Below are 11,132 nucleotides of genomic sequence, written 5' to 3'. Positions count from 1 at the left end.
GGTTAAAGAAATACCATAGCTATCTACACATTACTTTCAAGTTCTAAAAGTCACTTTCCAGGGTATACAAAATTATTTTTCTTACCTAGTCTTTCTCTCCATACAATATGAGATTTAATAATAGAATGAGTTTATAAATTTTGATTTCTGTGAATGTGCAACTGACATACATGCTTTCTGTTAATTTCTGTTCATTCTTCACTTTTTCAGAAACAGCAGGAGTGAAAGGAGGATAGAGCCAAAGAGTCCAGATCAGCATGGTCATTAACTGACTGAAACCTTGGGAAAGGCAAAACCTCTTGGGAAAAGCAAAAATTCTTAGGTTTTCACTTCTTTCTCTTACAAAAAATATGAACATTTTACCTGTAAACACTCTGTAAAGGAAAGAATAAAAATACTTTTGACCTTAGTATTTAGCTTTCTTGTGTTGTTCTAACTCCTGGTTCTTCTAGAAAAAGTTATTGGTCCAAAGCTCTAAGAAAGGTTTCTATTCATGGTATTGCACTGGACCTAGAGTCACGAGAGCAATAATTTAGCCCTAAATCTGCCAGTCATTCATCTTGTGCAGTTGGTACTGTTACTTGACAGTTCTCTGAGCCTCTGTTTCCTCCTGGATAAAAATTAAGCAGTTGAGTAAGCCTTTTCTTGCTCCTCCTCTTTTTCTATCATTTTAATCTTTAACAGACTTCTTTGAGGATCTTATAAACCATAAAACTTCTTCCTATGAAAATATACACAGGCACAATGCTTTGCATGTAACTTCAGTGGAAATTCCTAAAGGGGCCCATTGATGCCACATTAATATTCTATGAACTAGATAATCTGAAAAGTCTTTGCTAGGAGTATCATGGTAGAAATCAACCTTACTATTCTAAGGCATCTGGTACAATTTCATTTTGTAATATCAGAAGATCTTTTCTCAATATGAATAATTTTCCTTCTCATATGTCTATTTCTCTGCATATACATTTTTAAATGTCGGTGAGTTGTATATCATTTTGAAGAGGGTACTGTGTTAAGTCTGTTTAAAGATTTCAGGATATGAAATGAGAGAAAGCGTGATACAGTGAATCAAATCCTTGGCTTAGGAATCCATCAAGTTCTATTCTTCAATCTCAGATGTTCTCTATAACTTTGAGTAAGTCATTTTATTGTTCCTTTCCTAATAATGGTGATGAAACTTACTTTCATGATTTCTAAGGTCATGTTCAAGTCTGAGTTTTTATTATAAGTTAATAACAGGGAACCACTGTTTTTATTTATATGAATGCAATGCCATATGGAATTTTATGAAATGATTTATAGTGAATTATGTTGTGTAAATTTCTAGATTTGTTTAGCTGAGTTCACCCAGGCATGGTTGTATAGCCAGACTCAGACTCACCTGAGCTTCTCCAGTTTCTCTATCCTTGGGTCAGTAGGACAACCCCTGAGACAGCTCAGTCTTTATTGGTGTAGCTTGCCTGTGCATGCAATCCCAACCTATGCCCTTAGCTTTGTTTCCTGACAACTTAGTATCCCCAGATAAGAAGGCCAGCATTGTGCATGACTTTCATCTTAATGTTGCTAGAGCTATGGAGACTCTAGTTTTATTCACAATGTTCACACTCTGGTGAGGTTCCATGCCATGGGAAGAGCAATCTGGCTTTTCCAGTGATTGCCTGGTGGGGCTATATAAAGTTTACCCTGAAATTATCAAGGAATTAATGGCTCTGGATCAACCTTTGAACAGTAAGAAAAAATACACTGAAAGGAACAAGAAGGTAAATTATTTGTCCTTCTCCCCCATGACAGCTTCTAAGCACCATCCATAGTGACTAAGAAATCAGTTGTACTTTCTTTTTGTTTTTCTTTGTTTGTTTTCTTTTTTCTTTCCAATTTAAATTTTATTTTCTGTCAAAGGAATACTTATACATAAAAGCTTTGTAGAACAAGAATCTATTTCTTTCATCAGATGTAATTTGTTAACTGTAATTTTATACCGCTCTTTAAAAATTATACTTTATGTTCCAGGGTACATGTGCACAACGTGCAGGTTTGTTACATATGTATACATGTGCCATGTTGGTGTGCTGCACCCATTAACTCGTCATTTACATTAGGTATATCTCCTAATGCTATCCCTCCCCCTTCCCCCCACCACACTACAGGCCCCGGTGTGTGATGTTCCCCATCCTGTGTCCAAGTGATCTCATTGTTCAATTCCCACCTATGAGTGAGAACATGCAGTGTTTGGTTTTCTGTTCTTGCAATAGTTTGCTGAGAATGATGGTTTCCAGCTGCATTCATGTCCCTACAAAGGACACAAACTCATCCTTTTTTATGGCTGCATAGCATTCCATGGTGTATATGTGCTACATTTTCTTAATCCAGTCTATCATTGATGGACATTTGGGTTGGTTCCAAGTCTTTGCTATTGTGAATAGTGCTGTAATCAACATATGTGTGCATGTGTCATTATAGCAGCATGATTTATAATCCTTTGGGTGCATACCCAGTAATGGGATGGCTGGGTCAAATGGTATTTCTAGTTCTAGATCCTTGAGGAATCATCACACTGTCTTCTACAATGGTTGAACTAGTTTACAGTCTCACTAACAGTGTAAAAGTGTTCCTATTTCTCTACATCCTCTCCAGCACCTGTTGTTTCCTGATTTTTTAATGATTACCATTCTAACTGGTGTGAGATGGTATCTCATTGTGGTTTTGATTTGCATTTCTCCGATGGCTAGTGGTGAAGAGCATTTTTTCATGTGTCTGTTGGCTGCATAAATGTCTTCTTTTTGAGAAGTGTCTGTTCATATCCTTTGCCCACTTTTTGATGGGGTTGTTTTTTTCTTGTAAATTTGTTTGAGTTCTTTGTAGGTTCTGGATATTAGCCCTTTGTCAGATGCTTTAAAGTTCATATGGAACCAAAAAAGAGCCTGCATTGCCAAGACAATCCTAAGCCAAAAGAACAAAGCTGGAGGCATCACGCTACCTGACTTCAGATTATACTACAAGGCTACAGTAACCAAAACAGCATGGTACTGGTACCAAAACAGAGATATAGACCAATGGAACTGAAGAGAGCCCTCAGAAATAATACCACACATCTACAACCATCTGATCTTTGACAAACCTGATGAAAAGAAGAAATGGGGGAAAGATTCCCTATTTAATAAATGGTGCTGTGAAAAGTGGCTAGCCATCAGTAGAAAGCTAAAACTGGATCCCTTCCTTACACCTTATATAAAAATTAATTCAAGATGGATTAGAGACTTAAATGTTAGACCTAAAACCATAAAAACCCTAGAGGAAAATCTAGGCAATACCATTCAGGACATAGGCATGGGCAAGGACTTTATGTATAAAACACCAAAAGCAATGGCAACAAAGCAAAATTTGACAAATGGGATCTAATTAAACTAAAGAACTTCTGCACAGCAAAAGAAACTACCATCAGAGTGAACAGGCAACCTACAGAATGGAAATCAGTTGTACTTTCTTGTGAAGATATCTTCAGTAGTCACCTTTTATTCACTTTGTATGTTACTCAGGGTTCTCCAGAAAAACAGAAGCAATAGGACACCTATCTACATCTATCCATCCATGAAGATATTTACTATAGGGTATTGGCTCACATATTTATAGAGGTTGGGAAGTCCCATCATCTGCTCTCTAGGAGACCTATGAACAGTGGTGGTATAGTTTGAAGGCCTGAGAGCAAGAAAGCCAATGATATAAATTCTAGTTCAGGTATACCTGAAAATCAGGAGTGCAAGGACAAGGGAAAATTGATATTCTAGCACAGCAGTCGGGCAGTTAATTTAGTCTTCCTCCATCTTTTTGTTATATTCAGGACCTCAGTTGATTGGATGAGGCCCATCTGCTTTACTCAGTCTACCAATTCAAACACTAATATCTCCCTGAAACCCCCTCATAGACACACCCAGAAATGAAGTTTAGCCAGCTGTCTGGACATCCCTTGGCCCAATCAAGATAACACATAAAATTTACCATTATGCTCTCCCTCTTGCTGTCTCCAGTGCTCTTTTCATTCTTGCTCCCCTGGTATTGCATGCCTAATAAAGTGTAGCACGTAAGCTTCACCTCAGGCTCTGTGTTGTAATGTATCCTGGCTCAGACAGTAATGTTTAGAATCTTCCAAATTTTCTTCTGGTCTACAAGAAAATTTGAGGAAAATTATAGCAGTGTAAGTGGAGGGAACTGAGTCATATGGTACAACATCAAACTTGAAGTTGTTACAAATGTGTGAGCCTATTAATACTAAAAGAATCTGTAAGTGGTTTCTAATATCTGTAATGTCACTCTTCTAGTATATTCTACATTAATCTGACCCTGACATTATTATTCTTCTGAGTTTATTTATGATTTATATGAAGGAGGAGTATTTTATAAAGAAAGTAGATAAAATGAAGAAGAAATAGAGGGGCAAAAAGAAAAGAGATAATAAGAGAAATGGTGAAACTGATTTAACATTTTTAGACTACAGGAAGATATTTAATCTCACATACATTAATATCTGTGGAAGTCCAAATTTAAATTTTGTGCATGTGCTAAAACATACAGTTTAAAAAACTTGATCTCTGCCAAACCTATCATAAAGTGCATTTATCTTTTTTTCAGTGCTATACTAAAACCATAGTGCTGATTTATGATGAACGTGGATTTCTCTTCAAGGAAAGACTTGTTACCTCTGCTGATGGAATTCCTGTCAGCAGAGACCTTTCAGGTGCCAGTGACTCTGGAGAAGGCCTGAGCTGTAGAGGAGCCTCACCTAAGGTCACGCCCTATCTGAGTCAGCAGACTCCACTGATTGGTGGAGATTATAAAGACCTGGCCATTTTGTCCCAATGAGGTGCACCTGCAATGGGTCATATGTGGTCCAAAGCTCCCTGTGAAGTCAACTCAGGCTGTTGTTGACTTACATTGTACCTCAACTTCTCTCTCTGCCCAATCTAGCTCCCTTTATCTCACAATCATAGGTGTTCATCCCAAAGACATCCCTTAATATAAATAATATACAATATACTCTATACGCTAATCTGTTCCACATTCATTTTTTATGTAAATCTGTGTGTGTGTGTGTGTGTGTCTCCATGTGTCACAGAAAAGCATAAAAGTCATCCCTCTAAACTTCTATTTATATAACTGGTCTCCAAGCCGAAGTGATAATAAAATATTTAGAATTTTGAAAAGCCCAAATGCCCAGTAAAAACAGATACATCCTAAAGAAGTGCATTAACCTTTTGTTTGCTGGTCCTCTGAAGGTCAGCGATGGAGCAGTCAAGATGAAAGCATTTAAATGTTTTAGCAACTGACATGGAGATCTTGGATCACGCTAACTGAATATCAGTCCTCTCCTTAGCAAAGTAGGACCATTGTTGCAGCTGGTTCCTAACATGGAGTCAGATTTGGGGCAGGAACTCAGTGCTCTAAAGATTTTTACGAGAAAAAAAAAAAAAGGCAAATAAATATGTACAGTTTTCCACAGTGGTAACACCCTCTGTCATATGGCAGCCCTCTAACTGATCTAGAGCCCACAGTGTCGTCTCTTTTACTCTAGAAAAGGATTTATAGCTCTGCCCCTCTACCAGCAGTGTCAGCAAAGTGCAGACAGGAAAGTGCCTTCACACAGAGTAGCTCAAAGGAAACTGCTAGACTAAGCAGTGAACATTCCTGCTGAGAGACTACCTTTCAAGTGACTTGCTCTCTACTTCTCATGGTCAACTAGAATGCCATTCTAAACAAAACTACAAAAGAGAGAGAAAGCAGGCTACAGAAAATCTCTTCTCTCTCTCTTGTCACTCCGGTATTGACCAAAGATGCACATATTTTTATTGAAGATATTGAAATTGCTAACATTAGATGACTTAGACCTCCCTTTCTAAGTTGTGAGTCAGCACAGTAAAATCCCTGGAGTGAGGATGGTGTTCTACAGTTTTTATCAATATGTGATATTGATTTGGATGCTTTTAGTATTTACCATAATAGGTGGCATACTTTCGCAGCTTGCTTTTTTACACATTTAGTATTTTTTAAAGATCTATCTACCTGGATTCATGTGGTTCTATTTCATTAATTCACTACTAAGTAGCCTTCCATCACAGTGATATACTTTAGATTTTTTTTTTAACTTTTATTTGAAGTTCAGGTGTATATGTGCAGGTTGTTACATAGGTAAACGTTTGAGTCATAGGGGTTTGTTGTACTGATTATTTCATCACCCAGGTATTAAGCCTAGTACCCATTAGTTATTTCTCCTGATCCTCTCCCTTCTCCCATCCTCCACTATCCAATAGGTCCCAGTGTGTGTTGTTCCCCTCTATGTGTCCATGTGTTCTCATCATTTAGCACCCATTTATAAGTAAGAACGTGCAGTTTTTGGTTTTCTGTTCCTGTGTTAGTTCTCTAAGGATACTGGACTCCAGCTTCTTCCATGTCCTGGCTAAGGAAGGACATCATCTTGTTCTTTTTATGGTTGCATAGCATTCCATGGTATATATGTACCATGTTTTCCTTATCCAGTCTGCCATTGATGGACATTTAGGTTGATTCCTTGTCTTTGCTATTGTGAATAGTGCTGCAATGTACATACACATGTATGTGTCTTTATAATAGAATAATTTGCATTACTTTGGGTATATGCCCAGCAATGGGATTGCTGGGTCAAATGCTATTTCTGTCTTTAGGCTTTGGAGGAATCACCACACTGTCTTCCAAAATGGCTAAACTAATTTATGCACCCACCAACGATGTATAAGTGTTTCTTTTTCTCCATAACCTTTCCAGCATCTGTTATTTTTTGACTTTTTGTAATAGCCATTCTTACATGTGTGAGATGGTATCTCATGGTGGTTTTGATTGGCATTTCTGTAATCATCAGTGATACTGAGCTTTTTGTCATATGATTTTTGGCCGCATGTATGCCTTTTTTTTTAAGTGTCTGTCCATGTACTTGTTCACTTTTTAATGTTTTTTTCTTATAAATTTGTTCAAGTTCCTTTAGATGCTGGATATTAGATGTTTGTCAGATGCACAGTTGTCAAAAAACTTTCTCCCATTCTGTAGATTTTCTCTTTCCTCAATTGATAGTTTATTTTGCTATGCAGAAGCTCTTTAGTTTAATTAGAACCCATTTGTCAATTTTTGCTTTTGTTGCAATTGCTTTTGGCATCTTGATCATGAAATCTTTTCCTGTGCCTGTCCTGAATAAATAGCATTGCCTAATATCTTAGATTTTTAATCCTCTTCTGTATAGAGGGAGTAACAATAATTTCAGTATTTTTCTATTATAAAAACCTTCAGCAGATTTTCTTGTATATATCCTATTACAGATATGATAGGTTTCCTCTGGTTTATAGAAAATTTATCTAGAGGTGAATATTATGGGTTGTAGTGTGTGTGTGTGTGTGTGTGTGTGTGTGTGTGTGTGGTGTGCATCTTTGATTTTACTAGGTGTTTCCACTTTCATTATACAAAGTAGTATCAATTTACACTACCACCAGAAATATAGTGTCCTATATCCACAAAATAATTTTGAATTGTCTGATTTTAAAATGTTTGATAATATAATCTAATAAGAAACACATAACAATATAATGAGAATGACAGTTCTTTTATTCAAGAAATAATATTTCAGAATATTTCCTTATGTTTATTAGTCTTTATTTACATTCTTGGATAATTTTACCTGTTGTTTTACTTAGTGATTTGTACAATATCCTCATATATTCTAGATATAATCCTTTGCCAGACAATGCAGTGCAAATAACTTCTGGTTTAGTTTGTAATTTAACTTTATTTTATAGTTTATTAACTTTATTGTTATCAACTCTATTGATAATTTTTTATATCTTGTATTTTTGCAAGAAATCCTTACGAATTCTAAGGTATAAACATATGCTTGTTTATTTTCTTCGTAGGTCTTTATAATTTTGCTTTGCACATTTAGGTCTTTTTTTAAAAATTTATTATTATTATTATACTGTAAGTTCTAGGGTACATGTGCATTGGGAGTTATACCTGATGTAAATGACGAGTTGATGGGTGCTGACGAGTTGATGGGTGCAGCACACCAACATGGCACAAGTATACATATGTAACAAACCTGCTCGTTATGCACATTTAGGTCTTTAATCCATTGAGAATTTATTTTTCTGCATGATTATAATGGGAATCTGATAATTTTCCCTCCTACGAATCGTCTCTTTTCTTGTTAACATTCATTGAATAGTTCGTAGTTTTTTCTCCAGATGCTGCCTCTGTCATATATAATTTCCCATTTATGCTCAGGACTCTTTCTGTGCTGTCTCCTGCTCTATTGGTTTAACTACTGTCTTTTTCAGCACTAGCAACAAACTTTTAATTAATATGATTTCAAAATATTTTCTCTCATTCAGTAGATTGTCTATTCACTATGTTACTTGTTTTCCTTGCTGTGTATAAGCGTTTTAGCTTGACATTATCCAATTTGTCTATTTTTGCTTTTGTTGCCTGTGCTTTTGAGGTCTTCCCCCAAAATCTTTGCCCAGAGTAATGCTCTGAAGCATTTACCTAATGTTTTCTTCTAGTAGTTTCACAGGTTCAGGTCTTACATTTAAGTCTTTAAACAATTTTGATTTGACTTTTATATATGGTGAGAGATAGGGATACAGTTTCATTTTTCTGCTTGCAGATATCCAGTTTTCCCAGCACCAGTTATTGAAGAGACTATCCGTTTCCCAATCAATACCCTTGGTACCTTTGTTGAAAATCAGTTAGTTGGAAATACTTGGATTTATCTCTGGGCTCTCTGACCTGCTCCATTTGAACATGTGTCTGTTATTAAGCCAGTACAATGCTGTTTTGATAGCCTTATAATATATTTTTGAAGGCAGGCAATGTAATGCATCCAGCTTTGTTTGTTTTTTCTTTTGTTGTTGTTGTTGTTTTTGCTCAAGATTGCTTTGGCTATTTGGAGTCTTCTGTGATTCTACATAAATTTTAGGATTCTGTTTTTCTATTTTTGTGAAGAACATCATTGTTATTTTGATAGGGATTATATTGAATCTGTAGATTTTTTTTGGTGATATGGTCATTTTCACAATATTAACTCTTCCAATCCATGAGCATGAGATGCCTACATATTAGAAGAGAATATTTTCAAATTAATGTAGCCCACATGGAACTAATAACCAGAATATATAAGAAACTCAAACAACTTAATAGAAGAAAACAATTCAGTTTAAAAATGGGCTCACGGCTGGGCTCCATGGCTCATGCCTGTAATCCCAGCACTTTGGGAGGCTGAGGTAGGTAGATTGCTTGAGGTCAGGAGTTTGAGAACAGCCTGGGCAACATGACAAAACTCCATCTCTACAAAAAGTACAAAAATTAACTGTGTGTGGTGGTACACACTTATAATCCAGGTACTCTGGAGGCTGAGGTGCTAGGATTGCTTAAGCCCGGGAGGTGGAGGCTGCAGTCAGCTGAGATAGTGCCACTGCATTCCAGCTTGGGTGACAGAGTAAGACCCTGTCTCAAAAACAAAATAAATAAATAAATTTTTAAAAATAGGCAAATGTCCCGAATAGACATTTCTCAAAAGACAACATACAAATCACCAGTAGGCATATGAAAAAATGCTCAACATCACTAATCATTAGAAAAATGCAAATAAAAAACACAATGCAAAATCATTTCACCCTATTTAAAATAGCTATTATCAAAAGGACAAAATATAACATGCTGGCAAAGATGCAGAAAAAGGAGAATGCTGGCACACCTTTGATGGAAATGTACATTAGTACAACCACTGTGGAAAACAGTATGGAGGCTCATTAAAAAAATTAAAATAGATCTACCATATGACCCAGCAATTTCTGCTGGGCATGTATCTAAATATAAAACAAGGAAATCAATATATGGAAAAGACATCTGCACTCCCATGTTTATTACTGTACTATTCCTAACTTTACAATCAATGGATGAAGGAAATGTGTTATATATACACAACTGAATACTATTCAGCCATCCAAAAAGAATAAATTCCTGTCATTTGCAGCAAGATGGATGGAACTGGAAGTTATTATGTTAAGTGAAATAAGCAAGAAAGACAATTATTATGTCTTCTTACTCGTATGTGGGAGCTAAAAAAGTTGATTTCATGGAGGTGGAGAGGAGAATGGTGGCTACCAGAGGCTGGGAAGAGGGTGAGGTGGTGAAGAGAGGTTGGTTAATGGGTCCACATATATAGTTAGAGAGAATAAATAAGTTCTAGTGTTTGATAGCACAATGGGGTGCTATAGTTAGCAATGATTTATTGTGTATTACACAGTAGCTAGAAGAGAAGATTTGAAGTGTTCTCAACACAAAGAAATGAAAAATGAGGTAATGCATATCCCAATTACCATGATTTTATCATTACACACTGTATGCATACATCAAAATATCACATGTACCCCATACATATGTACAATTATTTTTGCCAATAAAAAGTAAGTTTAAAAAATTTATTACCAGTTATTATAAATAAAAATAAATATGAAAAATAGTTTTAAAATAAACTTCCCATCACTATTCTTTAAAGTTATCTTGGCTTTTCTTAGTCATTTAATCTTACAGGTGAATTTTAGAACCAACTTATGAAATTTTAGATTTATCTTAGGAGTTGTCAAATATTGACAGACTAATTCACTAAGTAATTGTAATCACAAATGATCAATAACCATTTTAAAAGTTATTGTAAAAGGTACTCAAACCAAGGTGTGAAAATCCCTGTGTTTACAGAGACTATAAAAATAGTCTTTAATCTGAGGTCTTTACTATATCATAGTGATTTGGCTTTATGACATCAGGATATTTATTGTTTCATTAATAGTATAACCACAGGTTGGGCATGGTGGCTCACACCTGTAATCCTAGCACTTTGAGAAGCCAAGGTGGGTGGATCATCTGAAATCAGGAGTTCAAGACCAGTCTGACCAACATGGAGAAACCTCATCTCTATTAAAAACACAAAATTAGCTGGGTATGGTAGGGCATGTCTGTAATCCTAGCAACTTAGGAGGGTGAGGCAGGAGAATCACTTGAACCCAGGAGGCGGAGGTTGCAGTGAGCCGAGATCGCAACATTGCACTCCAGCCTGG

The sequence above is a fragment of the Theropithecus gelada genome, chromosome 6 (genome assembly GCF_003255815.1).
Source record: "Theropithecus gelada isolate Dixy chromosome 6, Tgel_1.0, whole genome shotgun sequence".
Classification (NCBI taxonomy): Eukaryota; Metazoa; Chordata; class Mammalia; order Primates; family Cercopithecidae; genus Theropithecus; species Theropithecus gelada.
Note: the sequence above shows the minus strand (reverse complement) of the source record.